Source organism: Cimex lectularius, unplaced genomic scaffold (assembly GCF_000648675.2).
Source record: "Cimex lectularius strain Harlan isolate CLEC.00 unplaced genomic scaffold, Clec_2.1 scaffold59, whole genome shotgun sequence".
In the NCBI taxonomy this organism is placed as follows: domain Eukaryota; kingdom Metazoa; phylum Arthropoda; class Insecta; order Hemiptera; family Cimicidae; genus Cimex; species Cimex lectularius.
This window is the reverse complement of record NW_019392794.1, coordinates 1,897,647-1,921,152: the sequence shown is the minus strand read 5'-3', so window position 1 is coordinate 1,921,152 and position 23,506 is coordinate 1,897,647. Positions and strand designations below refer to the sequence as shown.

The 23,506-nt window shown below is 38.0% G+C and overlaps 1 protein-coding gene, 1 long non-coding RNA gene and 1 other non-coding gene across 11 annotated transcripts in view; 1 reads left to right on the top strand and 2 right to left on the bottom strand.

The window, feature by feature from the left end:
- LOC106661667 (lysine-specific demethylase 3A-like) overlaps positions 1-23,506 on the bottom strand; it is a 475,583-nt gene that overhangs the window by 191,802 nt on the left and 260,275 nt on the right. The window lies entirely within an intron of this gene.
- Positions 1,817-8,334, top strand: LOC106661675. The gene is made up of 3 exons (XR_001339762.2): positions 1,817-4,069; positions 7,831-8,118; positions 8,197-8,334. It is a non-coding gene; the product is annotated as an uncharacterized LOC106661675 (long non-coding RNA).
- Positions 15,634-15,707, bottom strand: Trnal-aag. The gene has a single exon. It is a non-coding gene; the product is annotated as a tRNA-Leu (tRNA).

Here is a 23,506-nt window from a genome sequence, read left to right as displayed (position 1 = left end):
TTGATGCGGGGTTTCAGACGTTCATTAATGATTCGGGAAGGTCATTTATCTCGGCACCACCCCAAGGCAATAAAACCCGGGGATCCTAAGATCCGCACCCCGAGGGACGGGGTTTTTTTCGACTTGAACGAAATCAAAAGCTAGCGTGACTTGCGGGAAATTCGTCCTGTACATACTAATTCCGAAGCAATCATCCCGTCTGCACGGATTTGCCTCGAATGATCGGTTTTATCATCGATTTAAATTTACCTTAAAACCCGAAAAATGCGCTCACACTAAAACCTAGCCTTATCATTACAAACAGGGTTGGATCTTTTCATTTTTTCTTCTTCTCTTTTCTCGGCGGGCCTATTGTATTCAACGAAGGTCAAGTATGGCAATTGGGAAAGGACGAGGACATGACTAAACCCAGAGGGACCCATAAGTGGGACCGGAGGTGTATGCCCCATGCCAATTTAAAGAGCAATCAAACTTTAAGTTCTTCAGTCCTTATATAATAAAATATCAGTAATAACACTCCAATATAATGTCTCCTGAGCGGTCAATACTCCAATATATTGTATTAAATATACAACATTGACGTAATCTGTACTGCGTATGTATATGTGTGTATATATATATATATATATATATATATATATATACATACACAGTACAGATTAAGTCAATGTTGTTACATCAGTGAAAAAATATTCATTAAATCTCCATTAACATGCAAATATACACAATTTACAACTAAATTCACTAATTTCGTGGTCCGCTTGACCAATTAATATATTACAATTAATTAAGGTTTTTAGTTGAGATAAAAAAGTCAATGGCCCGAGCGGGATTCGAACCCATGATCTTCGGCTAGATACGCCGCTGCTCTACCACTTGAGCTATCTTGACCTCGATCCACTGGGACACTAATTTCCCATCTCAACCACACCTTTTGAATTTTCCCTCCTTTTTGCCATTTTTCAAACGTGTAATCGGATTGGATTCTCGACGACAAATGACGACAAATTCAAAAGGTGGGGTTGAGATGGGAAGTTAGTGTCCGAGTGGATCGAGGTCACGATAGCTCAAGTGGTAGAGAAGCGGCGTATCTAGCCGAAGATCGTGGGTTCGAATCCCGTTCGTGCCATTGACTTTTTTATCTCAACTAAAAACCTTTACAATTTACAACTTTTCCAATAAACAAGCGTTTCTGTAAATTTGCTTTTAAAAAGTTTATAACGCAGTTATTTAAAAAAAATTCAAAATCGCTTGGAAAGGTGGTAACATGATTATCTATTCAAACAAGATAACGGGGCAGCAAGGGATCACGAACGTACCTCCTATATTAAATCTCGCCAAAGATAAAATTGACCAAATTGACATTTTGAGACACCCATGCGATGACACCTTAAAAAAATTAGACACGGCCTAAATTCTTTTCTGACGGTAATAAATACTTGAAATGTGAGAGGAAGTCTTATAAAAGAAATTTGAAAACCCCAAGCAGTGGTAATTTCATTGGACTCTTATTCGTTTTACTCGTCTAGAACCGACACAAATAACAAAGTAGGCCAAATATACTATGTTGACCGAACTTTGTCGAGAGAACCGAAAAAAAATTGTGATCTTGAATGACCTACAGTTCCACAGGGAATCTGGCAGGTAAAAACAAATAAATCATTTTCAGTCCATCGCTTCACTTTCTAACTTTGTATACAAGGTAATATACAAAAAAACAACAGAATAATTTTTTTCCAAAGAAATGCGTTTCCAACTACTAAACACCGAAAATCGTCGAATAATTATAAAACTTCTGAATTAGCGTAACAAAATGTAAAAGTAAAAGTTTAAATTAAGTAAGTCATTCGCAAGTCCGAAATGCCACATTTCATTCGTCTTTTTGTTAGTAGGTAATAAATTCATCGCATATTGTTTTGGAAAAAAACAAAATAAATACCATAATTAAATGTTGATAATTTAGTAAATAATACGGTAAGTCCTTAGTCGTGCTCCATCTCGCCTAATATCCCAGTTGTTTTTTATGTGATGGACGTGCTATTCAACACCCAATATACAAGGAATATTGGATCAATAAAAACATAAATTCAGTAAGATAATTGATCAATACTGAAATGCCATAGAGTGGTTTCGAGGGAGATCAAAAGACAGGAGTTATCGCATTTTGGACAAGTGCCAGATGAAACGGCTAGAGGTTAAAATGGGTCGAGTGAGTCTACGTGTCATGCAAGGTAGCATACGCGGTCAGTTTAAGTTTTGGAACATAGTTGAAAACAGTAAGTTGTTTGGAGTCACTTTTGTGCTCAATCTGCTATGCATGTAATTGGTTTATTTTTCTAGCAATTTTAGTATTTGGGCCAGGTACAGTTACTGTATCATCGACGAAGGGTGCAAGGAGAGCAGTTAGGTGTAGTTCGAACATCTGCATTCCAAAGGATATGGTTGGTCCGACCACAATGTTCTGGAACTCCCGCGACAAGAGGACTGTAGTCGGAGTTAATCTGACCATTATCGGACCAGAAAGAATCTTCCCGTGGATAGGAGCGGACCGTTAAGTGGCATTGAGCTATGAGCTCTCCTGGGTATCCTCCAGGCCTAGGGTTTTCCTCTGCAAGGAATAGGAATCTCAGTTTACTTACAACATTATTTTATCGATTTTTATCGACCTATCGACCTATCATCATTATTTTATCGACCACACTGCAATATGCTTTCTCGATCAAAGAAAATGACAAGGGCAGTATCGGGATTGAATACTAGAACTGCTGACGTGGCAAGGGTAATATCTTCTGTATGTGCAGATCCACACAATAGGTCGCATTAGAATCATCATTTTACTCTGGCTCAAGGAAGAATTCAGGCTGGTTCGAGATGAATGGATGATGCTATGGCACAGCGTTCCCTCGGGCCAAAATTATAGAGTTGGCCTACGACAGTACATTTTTTCTAATATCACTCAAAGAAAACTCCAAGGGCAAGGGGAATTCGAACCCAAAACCGCCCATGTGGCAATTACGAGAATTGGACGCCCTAAAGGCAACACCCTGTATTGAATCCCTCCACAATCATTTTGAAAGATTGACTTAGCGTACTTCATTAAGCATAGCACCATTTTGGCTTAATTAGTGGAAGGCAAGGGCGGAGGCAAGATGATTTCAAGAGTGTTCGAGGAGACGGGATGACCCTTTTGTGCAGGATCCCTTCAGGCAAAAAATGTAAAGGCGGTCTGTCGAAGTGAAAAAGTACAAGTTATACAGGGTGTATACACTGCACGGTAGCCGGGAGTAATGGATAGAATCCCCTCGTGAGCCTTAGGGCGGTTTTTTTCTCCCCGGAGCCGGGTCCCATTAACATCAACCCGTCGTGACTTGTAAAGGGGAGGAGTTGTGGCCGCCCGGACCGGTTTTATATCATCCACAGTGAATCCCTCGAGGGTCTGGGCCACATCCAGTTTCTGGACCGAGTCGTCCTTGGGCTCGGAACGGGGGGAATCGCCGACCTCCGCTATTGAGCTCGTTACAAAATGTTCTGTTTTTATGAATAGGTATTCACAACAGGAGAACCGCTCTGACGGCCGTCTCCTTTGTCTTTTCGGTCCGCCCGGTCTGTTCCGGTATTTCGAAACGGATAATCCTGTACCATCGTGGTTTTTTCCCCCTTGAGCAGCTGACAATAAAAAAATTAAACAAAAAAACTGAAACGTGCGTGATGATCGAAGGCTGGAAGAAAAGTAGACAAATGGACAAACGGAAGAAAATTTGCAATTCAAATAAGTTCAGTCATTTTTTTATATACATACATAAATAGTCATTTGTAGCTTTTTTACCTCGTTGTAACCATGTAAAGCCCTCAAAGGAAGAATAAATATAAAAGAAAACATAATTTCTTAAATTTCTCAAAAATCTAGAATGCAACGCATGTCTGTTTACTAAATGTACACATGTTTAGCAAAAAATATTCCTTTTGAATATGAACAATTCCCTCTTGGAGTCTGAAAAGGGATGAATCTATACTTTCTTATCATTTTGGACTGATCAGCAAATACACTCACTTAATATCTTGGAGATTGGTGAGTATTGATTGTAGAAAAACAGTAAAAAACAGACAGGCTTATCAATTTTGCAGTGCAAAAAGGTTTTATCGTTATAAATCCGAAAATATGGACGTTCGCTACAATTTGTCTAGAAAGCCGTGTACCAGAAAGAACCACACAGAACGGAAACCCAACTTCCTGAACAGACTGTCAATAATAACCATTATGTTTTACATACAAAACAATGTACTTACAGAAGGTAGTATAGTGAGTGGTATTTCTTACCTGAAACAAAAGAAAAAACTACATTAATCATAGCAAGGTTACAACATAGACGATACGACGACAGAACGTCCAAAGGTTTTAAAATTGGAGTTCCCTGTTGAAATACGGGACGAGTATTTAAATGTACTGAGGAAGAGTCACAGCGTGGCTCGAAAGGCTTTTGCAATAAAATGAATGGAGAAAAATAAATACTGTGAAAAGTGCGTTTTTTCCCACAGAACTAAGTACTTTCCTCGATGCCTCTTCGCGCACTTTTCTTGGTACGAGAATTGCCTTCCCAAAGTGGCCATACCGTCTACGAGCTAGTGCCTTAAATTCACAAAGAATAAGTGTCTCTGCTTTGCCCATCTTCTTTAGATTGTAGTTGAGGGGTGGTTGAGAGGCCTTTTTCTCAGATCTTGCCAGCTGAGAAAGTGGAATTCCTTCTTCTTCTTTTTTTGAGAGATTTACGACACTAAAAATTGTGCTAAAATGGCAGACTGTGCTGGAAAAATATTTTGAGAAAGACAAACTGTATGCTGAGTCAATTCAGCTCTCTCAGCCATTTTAGTACACTTTCTGATATGGTAGTTATGGCCCCTGGTTTACTAAGAGTTAAGAGTTCCTTCGTCTTCCATTTGGAAAGATTTACGAGTTCTGTAAGACAGGTTGCGCCCCTAAGCAATAAAGTAAGTTGCGCCCTATATTGAGCCATTTTGACAATGGTAAGGACAAAGGGAAAGCCCAGTCAGCCAAGCCGAGCCGAATGCGGACTGGTTTTGTGTTTCCCATTTCATTTTTCCCAATAAAGACAGTTTTATTATCATTTTGAGTTATAATTTTCATCAATTCTTCACGCCTCGTAATATGTCCGTTAAATTAGATTTTCTTTTTTAACCCCTTTTTTATAGCTCACTCAGTTCAGCTCAGCTCACCTAGTAATTTTTTAGCAAACCTTCTGGTGTTCCAAGCGATGGTTCCATTCCCATGAGGCCTATAGCCCTTCTTTGGCGAATCGGGCAGGCTGTTCGTCTGGGGCGAGCTGAGAGATTCATAAATCTCCCAAAGAGGAAGACGAAGGAACTCTGCGCTCTTAGCAAACCAGGAACATCTAGGAATATCAGAAACTGTGAAAAATGGCTGTTTGAGCTGGAAAATATCTTTAGAAAGAAAAACACAGCTGAGTTTTTCCGTACCAAGCTCGAGTTTTTCCAACTCACTAAGCCATTTCTATTACACTTTCTAGAATGTCCATTATGGTTTTGGTTTCGCTGAGAGAGTGGATTTCCTCCCTTAGCCTTGCCTCATACCGTGTGCCACTTGTTCGCAGTTCATTCACTAAACAATTTTTAGCAAATTTTTGGTGTGCTTAGTTGTGGTTCCAGAACCATGGGTGAGATGGCCTTTCTTTGGCGAGTTGGTCAGCCTGTTCGTTTCTTTCTATACCTTCATGTCCTAGAACCCATCCAACCACAAAGGTGAGCTGTTCTCCTAAGTATATTACTTATACACTATTTAGGTACTCCAGAATAATTTAGAACTAAAAGTATAGCTTTTAGAGCAGCTGCTTGACTAACTGAAGGCAATTAGATACGTGCACTCTCGTTCTTCTGTATTAAATCCTGTGGACAGAACTGGATTTCATGGGCTCAGCTTGGGCAATAATTGGAACCAGTAGTCCAAGGAACATATAATTCCGTAATAGTACTCCTTGTTCTTTGATCCGTCAGAGGTCAGGATATAGGGCCTCTTCCTGAAAACTATGGATATTTTTCCTCCAAAGATCTCTAGAACATCTTTTATCTACAGCCCCCATAATTTTAGTTTCATTTAACTAATGTTTGATATGCTCTGGGAGTTTGGTTTAACGATTGGTGATACAAAAGGTGCAAACTGTTTCCAGACGCATATGGCTGCTACACAAAACCGGTTTGTAACAACAACTGATTTAAATAAGAATTAAATCTACTTCAGAATCGAATCCGCGAAAAATTGTCGAACGTTCAACGATTTGACGACAAAGAGACGACAAGACATACGAAACCACGCCCGTTAAGACTGAGGTGAAATGAAAAGGCGAAACTTATATTACGACAAGTCTTGTCACGGTTGTTAGCCGGATCGTTGGGCAAAAATGCAGATAGGGTCATGGCCCGGGGCGGAATCCCGGGCGTCGTTTTTAACTGGCCGGATGCAGAGCACGACGGTGCGCGGCGGACCTTGACCGAGCTGGGCACGTGAACGACTATCGAGCGTTGCAACCGGTATGCGTCCGACGTTTCATGCGATGAACCTCTTGACGTTTAAATTGTTTCCAGGAGGGGAAGACTTCTTTTCTATCAATGAGAAAGACGCGATAGTATCTTTTTAATTATGTCTGGGTCGTCAGGGGACGGAAGATTGGACGAAATCAACCGATTTGATATGGCCAAGCTATGACATTTCTTTAATTAACCTTTCTTTAATTAAGTCAGATCATCACTCGACTGAGTCATCGTTTCGGTATGCCCCCCTTTTCGAAGTTCAAAGACTGACTCTACAAATGAACCCTAACTTACATCATAGTTAAATTTCTGTTAACCTCAGATCAAATTAAAGTCTCATCACGTACTATATTGCTTAGGTGTTCCCTTTTATCTCAAAAAGTAATCTAGAAATGTAAAAAACTTTTATGACTTTAATTTGGTCCTCCGGGTCGGATATGCCAATTATGTCGATGGTCACTTAGTACATATTTTTACATAACATACATTTATTAGTATGTATCAAATTACAATACTTATTCAGTGTTTAGAAAGAGTTACAGTTATAGTTTATCTTTTTTGTTGACTCACTCTGAATTGGAAATGTTAGCAGAATAATTTATTTAACCTCCCTCTGTGATTCCTTCCTAAAATGTAAACCACCCGGTTTTAAAAAAATTGATAATTGGGGTTGAAAAGTTGGTTCATTACAACAACGATCAGAGAGGAAAATGCTGGAGAAAACGCAGTGACTCACTGTTAACAATTCCAAAAGCCGGATTATTTCTAAAGAAGATCTTTCGGTCTTTCTTCACGTTGTTCACTTTTACTTTGTACATTTTAAATTGAAAGATATGGTTCGATATAGATTTTATCAAAGAATGTATTTTTGATTATACAGTTAGTATATATTGGGTTGTCCGGAAAATAATGCAGGATTTTGGTATTAAACAAAAAAAAAGAAACTAGTTACTTTAAAGCAATGTTCTTTAATCAAAATAATNTGACATTCATACAAATGAGTAATCCTGTAAACGTAAACAGAATATTTTATATAGATTTTTTTTAATGAAAACTTAAAATCCTGCATTATTTTCCGGACAACCCAATAGTTTATAGGATAATTACTAGATTTATGCTTTAGAATCAAGTTTATTGAGGCTCATATGGATGATTGGAGAGGGTTGCGTGCCCATCCAACGTGCGCCATGTGCTTTTATGTGTTTTTATTCTGTTGTCTATAAGAGATGTAGGATTATTAAAAAACAACCGGCCAAACGTGTTTTTCAGGTTCCATTGATGTCTTATTTCCAAGTAAAAACGAGTCCTTTTTGTTTTTCCGGATCGTGTGTTGATTCCAAACCGAAACGTCGCCTGCGGTTCCAAAAGGCCGCCGGCGGTACTAGGGAGGGCCTATTTAATTGTCCTAATGACAAAAGACCTATCAGAGGCATAATAAAAAATAAATTAAAGGGAGGATCAAAGCTGGATCTTTTTATACTGGTGTTTCTGCTAATGAAATTCGACCCTTTATTGCTACTGTTTGAAGGACTTCAATGATCTCCCGGAAAAGAGAAGGTAAAATTGATTTAAAACCACATTTCGGTTATATTACCCTTCGGAAAATATTCATGAAAAGGGTTTCCTTGTTCTCAGATACCGTCATTTCCAGCCAGGAATTGGAAAGAATCAAAACGAATATATTCCATCTATCAATTGGATAAAACACAGGCTTGAAAGCATCAAGGTCAGAATATCTACTTAAAAACAGCAAAGACTTTCATTTATTATTTATATATTGTAATATTTCGAATGACATCTGAATCATTGAATATTATTCAAACCTGTTCATTGATGAATGGTACATTTTCCTAACACCTTAACTCAATGCAATTTGAATACAAGTAATAGGGCTTGTCCTCTTCCCCTTCAGAAATGGTAAATTGGCTGAAACGATTTATGTTCAGATTAGAAGATGAGAGGGGATCTTTTATGCACATGATGCGAGTTCCCCTTCGCCCGATACCCTGTATATAATGCGGGGGCCCGTTGATTTCCTTAAAATTGTAAACGGGAGAATATTTATTACAACTCCAATCATCTTTCGCATCGCCGATTTGAATTTTTATTTTAATCGACATTTACTAATAAAACATGAGGATTGTTAATGAATAACCGGTTTATTTTCTTTAGGTTAGATCCATCCAGCCCTCAAACCAAAGCTATTTGTGCTCTTCTTTTGTCAAACAATACAAATATTCTTGTCATTCATACGGGCAGATTGTTAACAATTAATCTCATCTTACAACATAACAGCGAGAATCAGCAGACCCCATAGTTTCTAGTATAAGATTTATGTCCTATCAATCGAAGCATTGCCAATCCAGCCCCCAAATACCTCCATTAAAATAGTCACTCGAATCTAACTCCCGGGGGGGGGGAGAATGTGAGAGATGACGTCCGGCATACACTGACCATAACAATATTCCTGAGATCATGACAGAAACAAAATGAGAAATATCGGGCAAAGGAAATCACACCGGAAAAATATTGACAATTTGTAAAATTATTCCTCTTGTAGTTTTTCTTTGATTTTTTTCTTCTCAGAATGATATATTGAATGTACAGTAAATAAATTCATTTTTGTCTTGTCTTTTCACTTGAATCCAACTTGGAGACGGGTGTAAGATATATGCGGACATACAACGACCATAACAATATTCCAGTGATCACTATTGACAGAAACAAAAAGAGAAAAGCAGGGCCAAGGAAATCACACCGGAAAAATATTAACAATTCGTACAGTTATTTCTTTTGTATTTTTTTATTTAATTTTTTCTTCTTCTCAGAATAATGTATTCAATGTACAGTAAATAAATTCATTTTTGTCTTGTCTTTTCACTTGATTCCAATTTGGAGACGAGTGTAAGATATATGCGGACACACAACGACCATATCAATATTTCTGTGATTATTGTTGACAGAAACAAAAAGAGAAAAGCAGGGCCAAGGAAATCACACCGGAAAAATATGAACAATTCGTACAATTATTTCTCTTGTATTTTTTAATTTAATTTTTTCTTCTTCTCAGAATAATGTATTCAATGTACAGTAAATAAATTCATTTTTGTCTTGTCTTTTCACTCGAATCCAACTTGGAGACGGGTGTAAGATATATGCGGACATACAACGACCATAACAATATTCCAGTGATCATTATTGACAGAAACAAAAAGAGAAAAGCAGGGCCCTTATAGACTAATTCAAAAACTTCTTTTATTGGTGGAGTAAAATCCCTTATTGGAAATACATCGTTGGAAATTTGTTACGTTTAGATCGACTGCCTTTGCTGTTGATTTGGTTGAACAGTTAGGCTCAAAAACAGTTGAATTTCAACGTGTACAAAAGGAAAACGTTTTATCTCATATTGTTTATTAACAATTGACAACTTGTGTGATAGCAACTCGTAAGGAGTGTTCATGATAAGACGTTTATCATGAATGCAATAACAGCTAACAACGATCGTCCGAGTTAGATAACCGACATAAAATCATAAAATAGCTCAGTAACTGGATTGGGTTGGTGAAAAATTAATGCAGGTTTGGAAAATTTGTTTTACTTTCGCAAGTGCTTATCATGTAAACAATGTTAAATCTCAAATCTAATTTATGGATTATAATAAATACTTTTAAGTGTTATCTTTTATACAAAACATTTTAGTTTATATTGAATTTTATAAGAGTGGGGACCTTTGAAATTAAATATGTTCAAACTAGGATTAAACTTTGGCGAAGTGCGGCCCAAACCGCGCGTGACGTCAATACCGTTTGGGTGGAGGGAAGCATTAGGGAATGGACATGCAGCGATGGTTCCAGAGAGGTCAGTCGCAAAGACAGGTAGGGTCCGTGGTAGGTCTTTCGTTGTAGACGATGACTAACTCAAAACGTTGATTGAAGAAAAATCACGTAAAACAACATGGAAATTGCAGAAGGGTTTTGTGTTGACCACTCAACCGTTGTTGGCCCTCTGGAGAAAATTGGTAAAGTAAAGAAGGCCGACAAGTGAGTATCACACGAACTAACCGAAGCCCAAAAATTCGACGCTTTGAAATTTGCACGTCTCTTATGTTGCACCACCAAAATGATCCATTTCTCGATCGAATCATCAAGTGCGATGAGTAAGGATTCTGTAAGATAACAGGAGGCGTACAGGTCAGTGACTGGACAAAGATGAAACCCCAAAACACATCCCAAAACCAAATCTGCACGCAAAAAACGTTATGGTGACTATTTGGTGGTGTATTGGGGGGTTGTTTACTATCACAGCAGAGAAATATTGGTAAGAAATTGACAAAATGCACGGGAAACTACAACGCCTTCGTAATCCGTAAGAGGCCGCTTCTTCTTCATTATGATACCGCTAGTCGACATGTGGCCCTGCGGAAACTTAAGGACTTACGATATGAAACCTTGCCGCACCCTCCATTTTCACCCGACCTATCGACCACAGATTTACACTTTTTTAGGCATTTTGATCACTTCTTGAGGGATAAAACTTTTAGAGAACGCAGTGAAGCCGAACACGCCTTCCAAGACATTACTATGAGTCGAAATAAAGATTTTTATGTTAGCGGAATAAAAGCGCTTATTACTCGTTGGCAAAGATGTATAGATTGTGATGGAAAATATTTTTGAATAAATTTTCTTTATTTTATAAAAATTAAAAGTAGTTTTGACTGCTTTTTCAAAACCAGCACTATTTTTACACCGGCTCAATGCACTAATAGGAGAGCATTCTTGCAAAAAAATATCGTTTACCATGTGATGACCCAAGTGGAATTTTGGTCTCGGTATTGGCGTAACAGTTGACAAAATGTTATCAATTAAACTTCCTTTATTTCTGTCGCTGTTAACGAGGAAAGGGATAAATTTATACCAATTAAAACGGTATCTCCATGAAATATTAATTAGCCAGATTCTTTTTAGTGTAAACAATAGACAATATAGTTTTAATGTGATCTCACGTATGTAGATAATGGGGGTTTGGGTTTTTCTCCTTGAAAAAGCTCCGGTGATGGCCAGGCCAGAAGATAAGGCGAAACCGCAAAGCACGAACCCATCCGACCAGGATAATCATCCGGGTAATTTATGTGTTAACGTATTTCCGATTTTGGAATTTTCATTCCTGGATCTGTTACGTGATAATGCAACAATCCACGTAGCCGAACGGCCAATAAGAGTTTGACCACGATGAAACAGCGGGACCTTACGGATCCATAACCGCGAAGAGTAATGAAATCATTTTAACGGTAAAATTTAAAACTTTCTCCATTAAGGCTACAGTACAAACAAGGGCATAAATACGTTTAATCCAACTCCCGTGGGAACAACTGCCGGCCCTGAAAGTTTTTTTTATATTTATATTAAACGCGGAGCAAAAATACTTCCCCGGATATAAATGAATAAATCAACTTTAGTATTGATCTATTACTCTGTTTCTGAAAGTTGGCCAACGCGAGGCGAAGTTGGGAAAGTGATCACAAAGTTTTGGATCAGGAGTTGTGAGACGAGAAGTGGGGGAGGAAAGTTTGACGAAACTTTACTTCTGATAAGACTGTAAAGTTTGGAGGGGGGTGAGGCCGACATTTTTCCCCCTTTTCCTCGCGAAATATTTATACTCCTGTTATGACCGACTCTTTATCTCCTGAGGCAATGAATAAGGTAATGAATTTCGAAACTTACTGATCATTTCTGAACTAATCTGGAGCTGTCGGTTCTATTTTTTACAAGACACGTCTTCACACAACTGACGTGATTTTATAGGGCCCGCAGAATATTGCTGTTTTTATGATGCGTTTTACCAGAGAGATACTAGGACAGATTTTTCAAAGAAAAAATATTTTTTAAGTGAAATAACCCATGTTTAAATCCATAATGATTTATAGACCTAAAACCTATAATCGGGATAACAAGATCAAACATAGGATCCTCTGTTGTAGAATGGGTCAAAGCGAAAGAAGAAATGAACGAACTCTAGAGGTGACAGCCACTCATGCTTAAAAGAAAACTGGCAAACACATTGCTCGAGTGAGACAGGCTAAGATTTAGAATGATGATAGTGCATTATACTGGGCACTGGCATCTGAGAAAACCCCTCACACGATGAGCCCAGTTGTAGGTTATGTTATGAGGAGGAACAAACTGCCGTCTATATTATCTTCGAATGCGAATCAACCTCTCAATGGAGACATGACCTAGGGTACCAAGATGTGCAAGGAAAATTGCAGTAAAAACAGACAATGACGTTCTACATTTAAAACAAGATTCGAGTGAATTAAACCCGAACTTAGGAACAAGTAAAAATATAATAAACACTTTAGACTTTAGAGGCTTGGGGAATGATAAACCCTAGCTTTTTAGTATTTCTATCATCTACATGACCATCAGGTTTTACTTAATATCTAAAGAGTTTCTAATAGAAGAGACAAGATTTTATATCGTTGCAAATTTTTGTCGCAGTGGCACCTTTTGTTAATTAGGCATTGCGCGCGTTTCCCACTGTACTTCCTCTACAGACAAAAGGTTATCACCGTCTAAAGACCTAAAGTCTAAAAAATAATAATAATTGGTGAAACGGGAGCTTGAAACGGCCTCATTAAAAACGCTCCATCCGTTCGTAAAGGGGTATAAAAATCCAGAAGCTTAATAACGCCGTAACAAATATATAATTGGGTTCCACATGGTCTTCGCTGGCGAGGGAAAAGTAAACAACCCCCGTCCGCCCTTTCCGGGTCATCCCTACGGGGAAGGGGGTTCGATACATCAGTGTTCGGGTATCCAGGGCAACATCGATCCCTCTTTCCCTTCCCCTGGCAACAAGTCCCACAAGGCACACTTTAAATTATTTCACGCTCTGACGGTATTAAACCCTTCCATGATTCCTTATCTCCACCCTCTTTCTTCCCCTCGGGGCCTTCCCCTTTTTTATCGCTCCTTCGGCCCGGGCCTGGGGCTCCGTTTATCCAATCCTCTTAGACGACGTCTACCTCTTTTGTTATTCAGATCCTTATTCTATCCCATTCAGAGATGAAGGATGACGAGTGCAGCGTGCACTATTTCACGGTGAGGACGATAACGTCACCGATAACACTTTACCAAAAAATCTTTCATACTTATTAGGGAAGAACGCGCACACCATCTTTTAACTAAAAACAGACAGTAAAACTGTTAAATAATTGATCTGCTACTTGGATCCGACGCGCTGACGCCAAACTAGCAATAAAGAATGTGGCAAAGAAAAGGTGTCAGTGGACTGGGTCGTCCTAGAAATTCTTGCGCTTCAACAGCACGATGGCCCCCAAAGAATCTAAACCGCAGAAGAAGGATCACTTTAAGTCGATTGGCCATTGGCGGTTGATTCAGGGACACTTATTTTTGCGCCAAAGACAAGTAAGAACCGAGAAGTCCGGCGTGGTTCTGCACATAGTGCACACAAGTGCATACATGGGAAGAATTGCCCCTATATAAATTTTAAAAAATATTTTACTGGAAGAAATCAAATTAACAACAAATCTTATTTAAAAAAATATTTTCCTAGCATTGACCTTAGTCATGTACATTAAATTTAGGAAGCCATCTTCAAGTAGAAATAGTCAACAAGAAAACTACCTTTTTTTTCTTATCATTAATGGCTTTTGTTCTTGACGTACTAAATATTAGAGGTAAGGAAGAATTTGCACACAATTATTGTTTAACAATTGGCTGATTTAGGTCGAATGATAAACTATTCTCGAAGCGGAAATGGTGGGTCATTGAAATTCCTTTTTTAGCAACACCTTGCAGTTTTCTTTGATATTGACTATTCAGATACCTTCGAAATATATTAACTTTGCTTTAGAGGTAAAACAAAGGACCCGGATCAACAGGGATACGTCCCGTAGACGTAGTCGACAGAAAGGTAATTTATACGACAACAGGGCAGTTAATAAAGAGTTGGGAACAGGTGTGGGCAGCGGAGCCTGGATATCGGATCACGCCATCTCCGTACTTCCTCGAACCAACGATTGTATCTTAAAAGCTGCTCCTTCCTTTCCACGGAAACGAACACGTCATGAGTATTTGTAGATGTTTGTCCCTGAGGTGATACAATGATTTCAAATTCTTTTACAGACGGTGTGAAGTGTCAGCGTCAACGCGTTCTACATCAACATCATTAGGGTCTACTTTAAAAAAAGAAAACGATAGGAACGGGGACATAAAGCTCTTTCGTGAGAAAGTGACGTCTGGCTATATATAAATGACAGAAATTGACTCTGTTAACAAGGTCATAACACTGGATAATTGTTCGTCAATCATGACCAGATATGATCATATAGTGCAATATATTAATTGACCTTTTTTAAGAATAAATAATTATCGGGGGCTGGACAAATTTCCGGAATTGTAAATGAAGACGTTGCTGAACGTTTGGGTTAGGTTCATAATAAGGCAAGGTCATCCCGTCTTTCAGTAATCGACGATCAATATCTTTAGAGTGTAAGCTAACATTTACAGCTACCACTCGTCAAATATCCTCCAATTTTGGTTTAGACATGTTGGTGTTTTGATTAGTGAATTCTCAATGACTACTATTAATCGGAATCCTGTCAAGTTAGTATGCCGTTCATTGGGACGTCTACATTCGACGTTCAACAAATCTATGTCAAAAGTAATGCCGTACAGTGTGCCTGAACAAAACGTTTTCCTATCCAATTAGCCCTTTATTTGTCTAGTGCTGAATTGATGAGCTATTTGCGTGATAATTCAACATGATTTCAGATTTTTTTATAATAATGCTTAGACGTATTTTAAATACGTAGAAAGCAGTTGGTATGCAATGTTTTCGGGCAGAACTCGATCATCTAAATGTTCCGCATGTTGACCTTTGGTAGGCTTTGTTTTTGCTGAAGTAAACAAAAAGTCCACTAAGAAAAAAGACGAACTACTTAAAGATACTTCTGAACCCATATTTGTTGAATGGTCATAGTTGACCATATTAATTATTCCAATCAATTATTCTTTCCATCTAAGGTTTTTGGTCGAGATGAACAATTAGTGTCACGAGCGGGATTCGAACCCACGACCTTCGACTACTTACGCCGCTGCTCTAACCACTTGAGCTATCGTGACTTCGATCCCCTCGAACACCAACCTCCCATATCAACCTACAAACGTTCGAATTTCCCCTCTTGTTGCCATGTTTTTAAATGTCGTGTAATCAGGATTCGCTTCTCAACGACTTATGAAGTGGCCACGGGGAGCTATTAGTGAAATAATAACTTCTTTAAAATTAAATTAATCCACATTTGTTTAGTGGTCATAATCGTATTAATTATTCCAATCAATTATTATTTCCAACTAAGGTTTCTGGTTGAGATGAAAAGTGTCTCGAGCGGGATTCGAACAAACGAACTTCGGCTATTCTTCCGAACATTGAGTCTATATCTTTTATCAAACATGTTTGGAAACATCAATGCTTTAATGGTCATAGGATGTTTGAAGTTTGATTTCGCAATTCGCACCCCCTTATAACCTTAACATCGCAATCTTAACCTGCACCATAAGCACCCAATGGCATATATTTTAAATTTCACTATGTAATTCTTCAATTTAAATCAATGGTTTTCATAAATTCAAATTCTTCTAGCACATTTAAAAGAAATACGATGTTCTTTCTTCTGTCTCCTCGATTCATATTCATTTCACCGACTAGCGGTGGCAGGTACGTTTTATGGGAATGCCTCTTGAAAGGCAGGGCATTTAAATTAACCTGAATCTGGTTTTACACTCCAATCTCCGCTTCTGATCCCTATAATGGCCATGGAAGAAGAAAAAAAACTAGCCTAGGCCGTTTTCCCGCTACGGGCCAATTACCGTTCAGTTTTGTAAGAAAAAAACAGCATCAATTTGTACGGATGAGACTGTGATTTCTAATAGCCCATTGGGCCGGTTTGATGTTCCGAAACCATAAATTACATAGGGGCCGATAAAAATACACACGATATAGTATTATTAATGCAATTAACGTTGGTAAGTCAATAATCAAGTGTAGAATGAATGTACAATCGCCCAGTTTGAAAAGAACTAGAACATCTCTGGCTGCCATAACTTATTTATATTACTTGGATGTAAGTATAGCATGTTGAATATATAATTTGTATATGAAATACTATTTAAATTTCTTTAAATTCTTAAATGAAACTAATTTAAATATTCCCATCACAAAATAAACGCTTCTTATTTGTATCGATATTTGTAAAACGGGTCCAGTGAATTTTAAGTATGTTTTAATCACAATTCTTGTTGTTTCTTGATTTTCTGTCTGATTGTCATTTCGGTACAAGGACATACAAGGCAAAGGGGCAACGAGGAGAGCGTTAAATTAGCGAAGGAAAGGTCCATCAGAACACCTATCGGTCCTGAAGTTGAAGAAACCTCTTGCTGCATACGAAATTGTCATAAACGTAGATCCATCGGAAAATGAAGTAAGAATAAATCAGCGGTTCACTGCGATTGTTACCAGGACAGTGGCTTGTGAAAAAGTTGATCGAAGAACCATTGCAGAAACTAACGGCAGAACTTTTTAGACGAGGACGTGTAAGGACTAGAACAATAGTAGAACAGTTGACTGGGCACTACAGAGAAAAACGCTATGAAAGTATTGAGAGGAAGAAGAAGAAACAGCGGAGCATGTCTACTTTTGGTACAAAGCCCATGCAGGCATCTTATCCATCGAGTAGTTGTCTGAGTAATTCACAAAGGGACCATCCTACAAAGGTCAGATCAACTCCGTCTACAGTCCTCTTGTCTCGGGGGTACTGCAGGGTTGGGAACAATCATATATCCTTTCACCGCACACGTTCCAACTAAAATTAACTATTCACGTTGCACCTTTCATTGATGACACTGCAATTCCTGACTCAAATTCTAAAATTTGATAAGTGATATGCAAAGACATATCCCATGTATATCAGGGTGAACACAAAATTGACTCCAAGCAAATCTCTCACAGTTTTCAACTATGTTCACATTCCTAAATCTCAATGTGTAAACTACCTTGAACTTAGAATCATGGTTGTCCAGGAACCAGCAAAAGGAATGAAACGATAAGTCCTAAATCGGAGCAACAAACTTATGAACAAAATTGTCTATATCAAAACATTGAGACTTATGGTATAAAATTGAAGGGAGTCAGCCTATTTTCAATATGCCTAAACTTTCCAATCCAAGTCGTTAGATTAGTAGTTAATTAACTATTATATTACGAATACTACCCTGAACAATAGGAGCCCAATTGTCCTGTTTGATGGACGCAGTGCATTGCCGCTTAAAACTCTGAACCCTCAATCTTAATATACTGGTTTATCCAAAAATTAATTACTCAAAATTGTCTATTTCATTACGAACTCTCCTTTCATCGAAATTGTTTGTACAAGCCTTGTCCAATAGAACGCAATCCTGGAACCTGGAGATGGCCAAGAGACCTCCTTTCTGTAGTTGACTACTGCTTCGGACAATGTTATCTTGTAATTATGTAATGCTATGTACATATTGTAAAAGTACAAATTTTACAAATACATAAGTGAAGATGTAATAAAGACTTGATTTAAAAATTAAATAAAAAATTCAGGCTAGAGGACGTCAAGAACATGATGACCAGATGTTGCTTATTTTCAATCTGAGAGGATAATAGTATCCGTACTAAACTACAAGCAAGTTCGATTTATCTGCAAACCACACTGAGATTGGTTGAACCTCAATTTGCCCAAAGAAAATCGATTCGAAAGGAAACGTCAGCTCGTAGGGCCCTCCATCGACAACTTTCACCCGGGAGATGCGCTTTTTCGTCCATTCGACGGCTCCCGGCGCCGACATTTCGCCGGCACGTTTCTTCAACGCGTAAATTACAGACGGATGCAAGACGAAGACCGGTTTTCCGTGGAATGCGCTTGCCCGACAGAGCCTTCTTTCAAAAAAAGCTGTTAAACTAGTTCTGCTCCGCCTCTACGGGCATAACCGACCGCGGGGACGACTGGTTCTTTGACTCGTTTCGACTTTTTTCCCTTCTTTTTCTGTAAACGACGGAGAACTGAGATAAATTACAGGCCGATCTCGAGAAGGAACTTTTACGCCGGGCGGTCCGAGGGAATTTACACGGCTCGACGTCGTGCAGCTAGCTGAAAACAAACTCGTTTTAATGGCTTGTTGTCGGATGGTCACAGCCATAAAATTTGACACTCGAGGATGAAAAATAACTCTTTTATCTAGCTGGGGCGTCTCGCTGTTCTCTCTCATTTCCCCTTGAGAAACACGAAACCAAAGCTCATAAAGCCTCTTCTGCCCACCGGCACAAAATGGTTTTTAATGGCAGTTTCCATAAATAAGTAACATTAATATTCAACGGCTTTAAATTTGACAGCGAAGGGAGAAACTGTATAGAAATTGCATTGCACACTTATATAAAAGGAAATGAAAATATTGACTAGCGGATCAACATTTTTGTTAAATCTTTTTAGAAACACTGTTAAAATTTACCGAATGATCAGTCAAACAAACCCAGAGGGAGCCAACAGAGAAAGAGACGGGTTTTCCAGAATCTATCATTTAAAGAAAATGGAAAAATGACGGGTGAAATATTGGATAATAGAAATGCGTTTTGCCCCCCAGTTTTAATTAAATCTTAAATTCTATCGATTTCCTTTCATTCTTTCAATATTTGAGGCTTAAACAAAGGCATTGTAAACAACAATAAACAACTTTCCAGTCTATATGATGTACTTTGGTATTCTGGTTTGTGAATGGTTCATGAAAAAAAATAAAACCTCACCACAGAGGATGATAAATTGCCGAGACGATAAGAACGACTACATTACAAATTCATAACCCAATCTTAAGAAGAAAATTTTATTTACGCGATGCATGTTTAATATTGTTTTCCTTGTTGTGTCTATCATACTTTTCTACCTATCCTCGTTGCTTTGGATTCAGTCGTTATGTCGGCCTTTCGTCATAATCAGTATTGAGTTTTTATATTCGCAACACCAAGAAATATGATATAGAACATGCGAACACTCTGGTTCAACATATTGTCTTGAAGAATAATGCACTAAATTGTCACTGACAAGTTTGAGACTACTTTAAGGTTATCAACAAAACAATCTTAAATATGTCTACAGATTGACACATTGTTTTTCATATGCGATCTCTAATTTCCTTGAAGACCGACACAGTCTCAACAGTTGAGATGGGAGGATAGTGTCCGAGTGAATCGAAGTCACGTTAGCTCAAATGGTAGAATAGCGCCGTATCTAGCCGAAGGTCGTGGGTTCGAATCCCGCTCGCGACACTGACTTTTTTATCTCAACTAAAAACCTTAATTAATTGAAAGATATTAATTGGTCAAGAGGACCACGAAAACTAGTGAATTGCCAGTAAATTTGAGATTGCCAGTAAAAAACATAAATATGTCAATCTGTAGACATATTTAGGATAGTTTTGCCCTGCTGATTACCTTAAAATAGTTCGAAAGCTTGGTAAAAACAACTTTGCTTTCTTTTCCACGACCATGTATTGATCCAGAGTGTTCATGAGTGAAATACTGGTCGATATTTTAATTCTGAAAATGTGCAAAATATACAAACCACGTGGTATATTTTTCCCCAAGGGTTTAGTTTCCTTTCTTTCACTGTGACCTAAAATATCTATTATGAAACAGACGCTACTTTATTTCAGCTCGGAAAATTAATGAACAAGCTGCTTGTTGCTTGGCTGTTTGTGAATGTGCTCTGTCGGTTTTTGACAGTCAGGCGCGATTCTAGCCTTTCACCATCTTCAGTGGTAGGTATTTTAATGTCAACGCTAGTTAAATAAAATCTGATTGCATGACCCACGGTACAAAACCGCGGGAATGCATTCCAGGATGATCGGAAACCAGCAAACTGCAAGGGGCAGACCTCAAGGAGAAATCTTATTATGCTTATAAACCGATTTCGAACGTAAATTAATTCTGAGCTGTATAACAAGCTGGCTTCAAGGTGTTTCATTAAAGACTAAATAATATTAAACCATTCGTGGTATTAGAAAGATAATGAAGCTCCATTTGGATAATATGAATAAAAAGTCGGATTTAAAAGTGTTCAGCGGCTTGGAATGAAAACATGCTGGTCGATGGGAGAGCCATTGAATATTAAGAAAAATCATCCTGGCAAAACCAGTAAAACCGGCTGTTTATGTCAATAATCCCAAGTCGAAAATGGAAGAACGGGATCATCGGACTAATTTTTTTCTGTTTTCACGCGTGCTTAATTTCGATTAAATTAATTCGATGAAAGCAATTCGGTTTATTAAGGACCGTTAATGAGATCTCGGAGGCGTCTCCTGGATGGAAGTTTTCTTCCTCCGGCGGGTTAGAAGGGTACAATTTAAGCCCCCCCCCCCCCTTAAAAGCCCGTAGCTCATTTTTTATTCATGCTGCATCCCACTTCCAGAAATTATGGTAATGCCGGCTGAAGGTCGGTGAGTGAACTCTTGATGTGGGTCACCTCGCGATGTCCGCACGGACATCATCTGGGAGGGTCCCTGGACATGAGCCCGTGGTTAAAAACAAGCTTAAAACCTTCAATTGTATTAAGTACTGATTTGAAATAAAGCCAGGTTTTTAACGATAAAAACTACGATCCGTTAGTTAAAGTAAAAACATGTGTAAATAATTTTTTCTCCACTGCTCTTCTTTAAAAACAAGGTATGCGTGATAAACAACAATTCTAGAAAAATATTCTAATTTTGAATTAATTCCTTTTGAAACAACAGACCCTTAACATAACCCCATCATGTAAAAGAGGTACGACAGTTATCTTCTAATTTTATGCTAAATTAATTCATTTTTACCGGCTACTAATTAGCCAGTTCAAAGTCCGTTTCTGTGAAAACTCGTATGGAACAATATGAAGGCATGTTCGGCTCACATATTAACAAAGAATAAATTACATTGTTATTTTTTTCTTTTCGTCATACAAAACAGGTTGAAATTCCTGGAAGGACGACATGTAAACCTATTCCAAATAAATTTTTTCCGATGGAAAATATGTATTCTCGTTAAAAATGAAAAATAAATGAAAATATTTTCCGTTGCTAAAGAAGAATGATGTGTTTTATGAACTGTTACACCAAAAAAATATTTCACAACAATAAAAAACTAAAAACAATTTTTCGCTAAGTCGAACGAAAAGGCTAAAGCCAGGTCGTACTAACCTGCATATCTGGTCATCGAGATCCCGCATTCTGACGCTAAAAATGCAATAAAAACATGATTTAAAAATAAATGAAGCCGATAGGTGGCCCTCGGAGGGCCTATACCGATGAAAACACATTGTTCCTTTTGGGCCAAAACCTGCGTATTTTTCCGGCAAAACAAGAAATGTTCGATGTACCACATTGAATTGAATGATGTTTTTGGCTCCATATAGAGATTCTAGAAAAGTTTCACGATATATTATGCTTCACAGCAGCGTGTATTTGGGTCCTAATTTCTGATTTTAGGTGGAAACAAGATTTTTCATTTTATATAGTTCTGATAGATATAAAATTTTGTGTTTGTTGAGATTAAATGTATTTATTTGCGCGAATATGTAGTATGAAATATTGAGTACCCCATCGACCATCAAATTATATTAATTAAATCGGAGGAACATAGAATACTCCACCACCCTACCTGAGTAAATGATAATATAAATGTTCTGTAAATAGGAAAAATGTATGAAGAATGAGAAAATGTGACTAGGTGGATCTGTTGTAATTGGAAGAAATGAGATCATCCTCACCCGATTAAAACTAGGACACGAGAGGATGACAGCACCTAAATTTGGGTCAAAGCCCATGTATGTGTCCAACAAATAAAGAAAATTTGTTACATGTGTCCCAATTTAATTGAAGGGTAAAAACCCTTCGCTCCATATACAGACTGTGTAGGAGTGCCAAACGATATGAAAATTGTGCCTTACTGCAGCGTGTATTTTAGTCCCTTTTTCAAATTTTTGGTGGAAACGGGGCTGTTTTATCTCATGTAGTACTCTGATAGATATGGCGTTCTGTGCTTATTGTGATTGAATTAATTATTATTGAATGTCTAGCGCTAGAGGGCCGAAGGTGGAATTCTCCACAACCTAACTTGAGTGAATGGTAAATAGGAAATAATGTTTTTAAGAATGAATGAACATGCCAAGGTTTAAAAACTATATGAGTTGGGGCCTGAAGTGACCAAGTTGTCGACAACCTCTCGAGCTTAAATCTCTTTGGCGGAACGGATAAGTTTAAGGTTTGACCCTGGACCCTGCCAAAAGTAAGTGATTCATAAGCTCATTCAGTATATGTGTGCAGGCAGGTATGTGCAAAATTATCAATTAATCAATCAAAACAACAATTATCCATCATTTGTTGTAAAAAAAAAGAGGCCAAATATGTAGGCGTCACACTAGAAAAAACATTGGCATTTAAGGAACATATCAGCTCCACCATATGAAGGCGACACGAGCTTTGATAGTGTGCAAAAATATTGTGAGAAAAAACTGGGGATGTAGACCGGAAACCCTGCTTTGGACGTACACCTATTCTTACATAGGAGCTATAGTCTCAGGCGATAAAGTAGGACAAACAACAAAACGAAGAGGATTCACACAAATACAGAGACGCATGCTTCTGGGAGCAATGAGAACCTGCCCCACTGCCGGTATGGAGAAGATATTGGGACAGCACAAAAAACTATTATATATAATATTAGTATTATTAAAGAGAAACCTCCAACAGGAATAAAACTAAAATGGAGAGATAGCAACAACATAATGAAAGACCAATATTCATGGATCCAAGAGTCGATATGAACAGGATGTTTGAATTTAATCAAAACTTCCAAACAAACCTAGGTACCAAAAGAA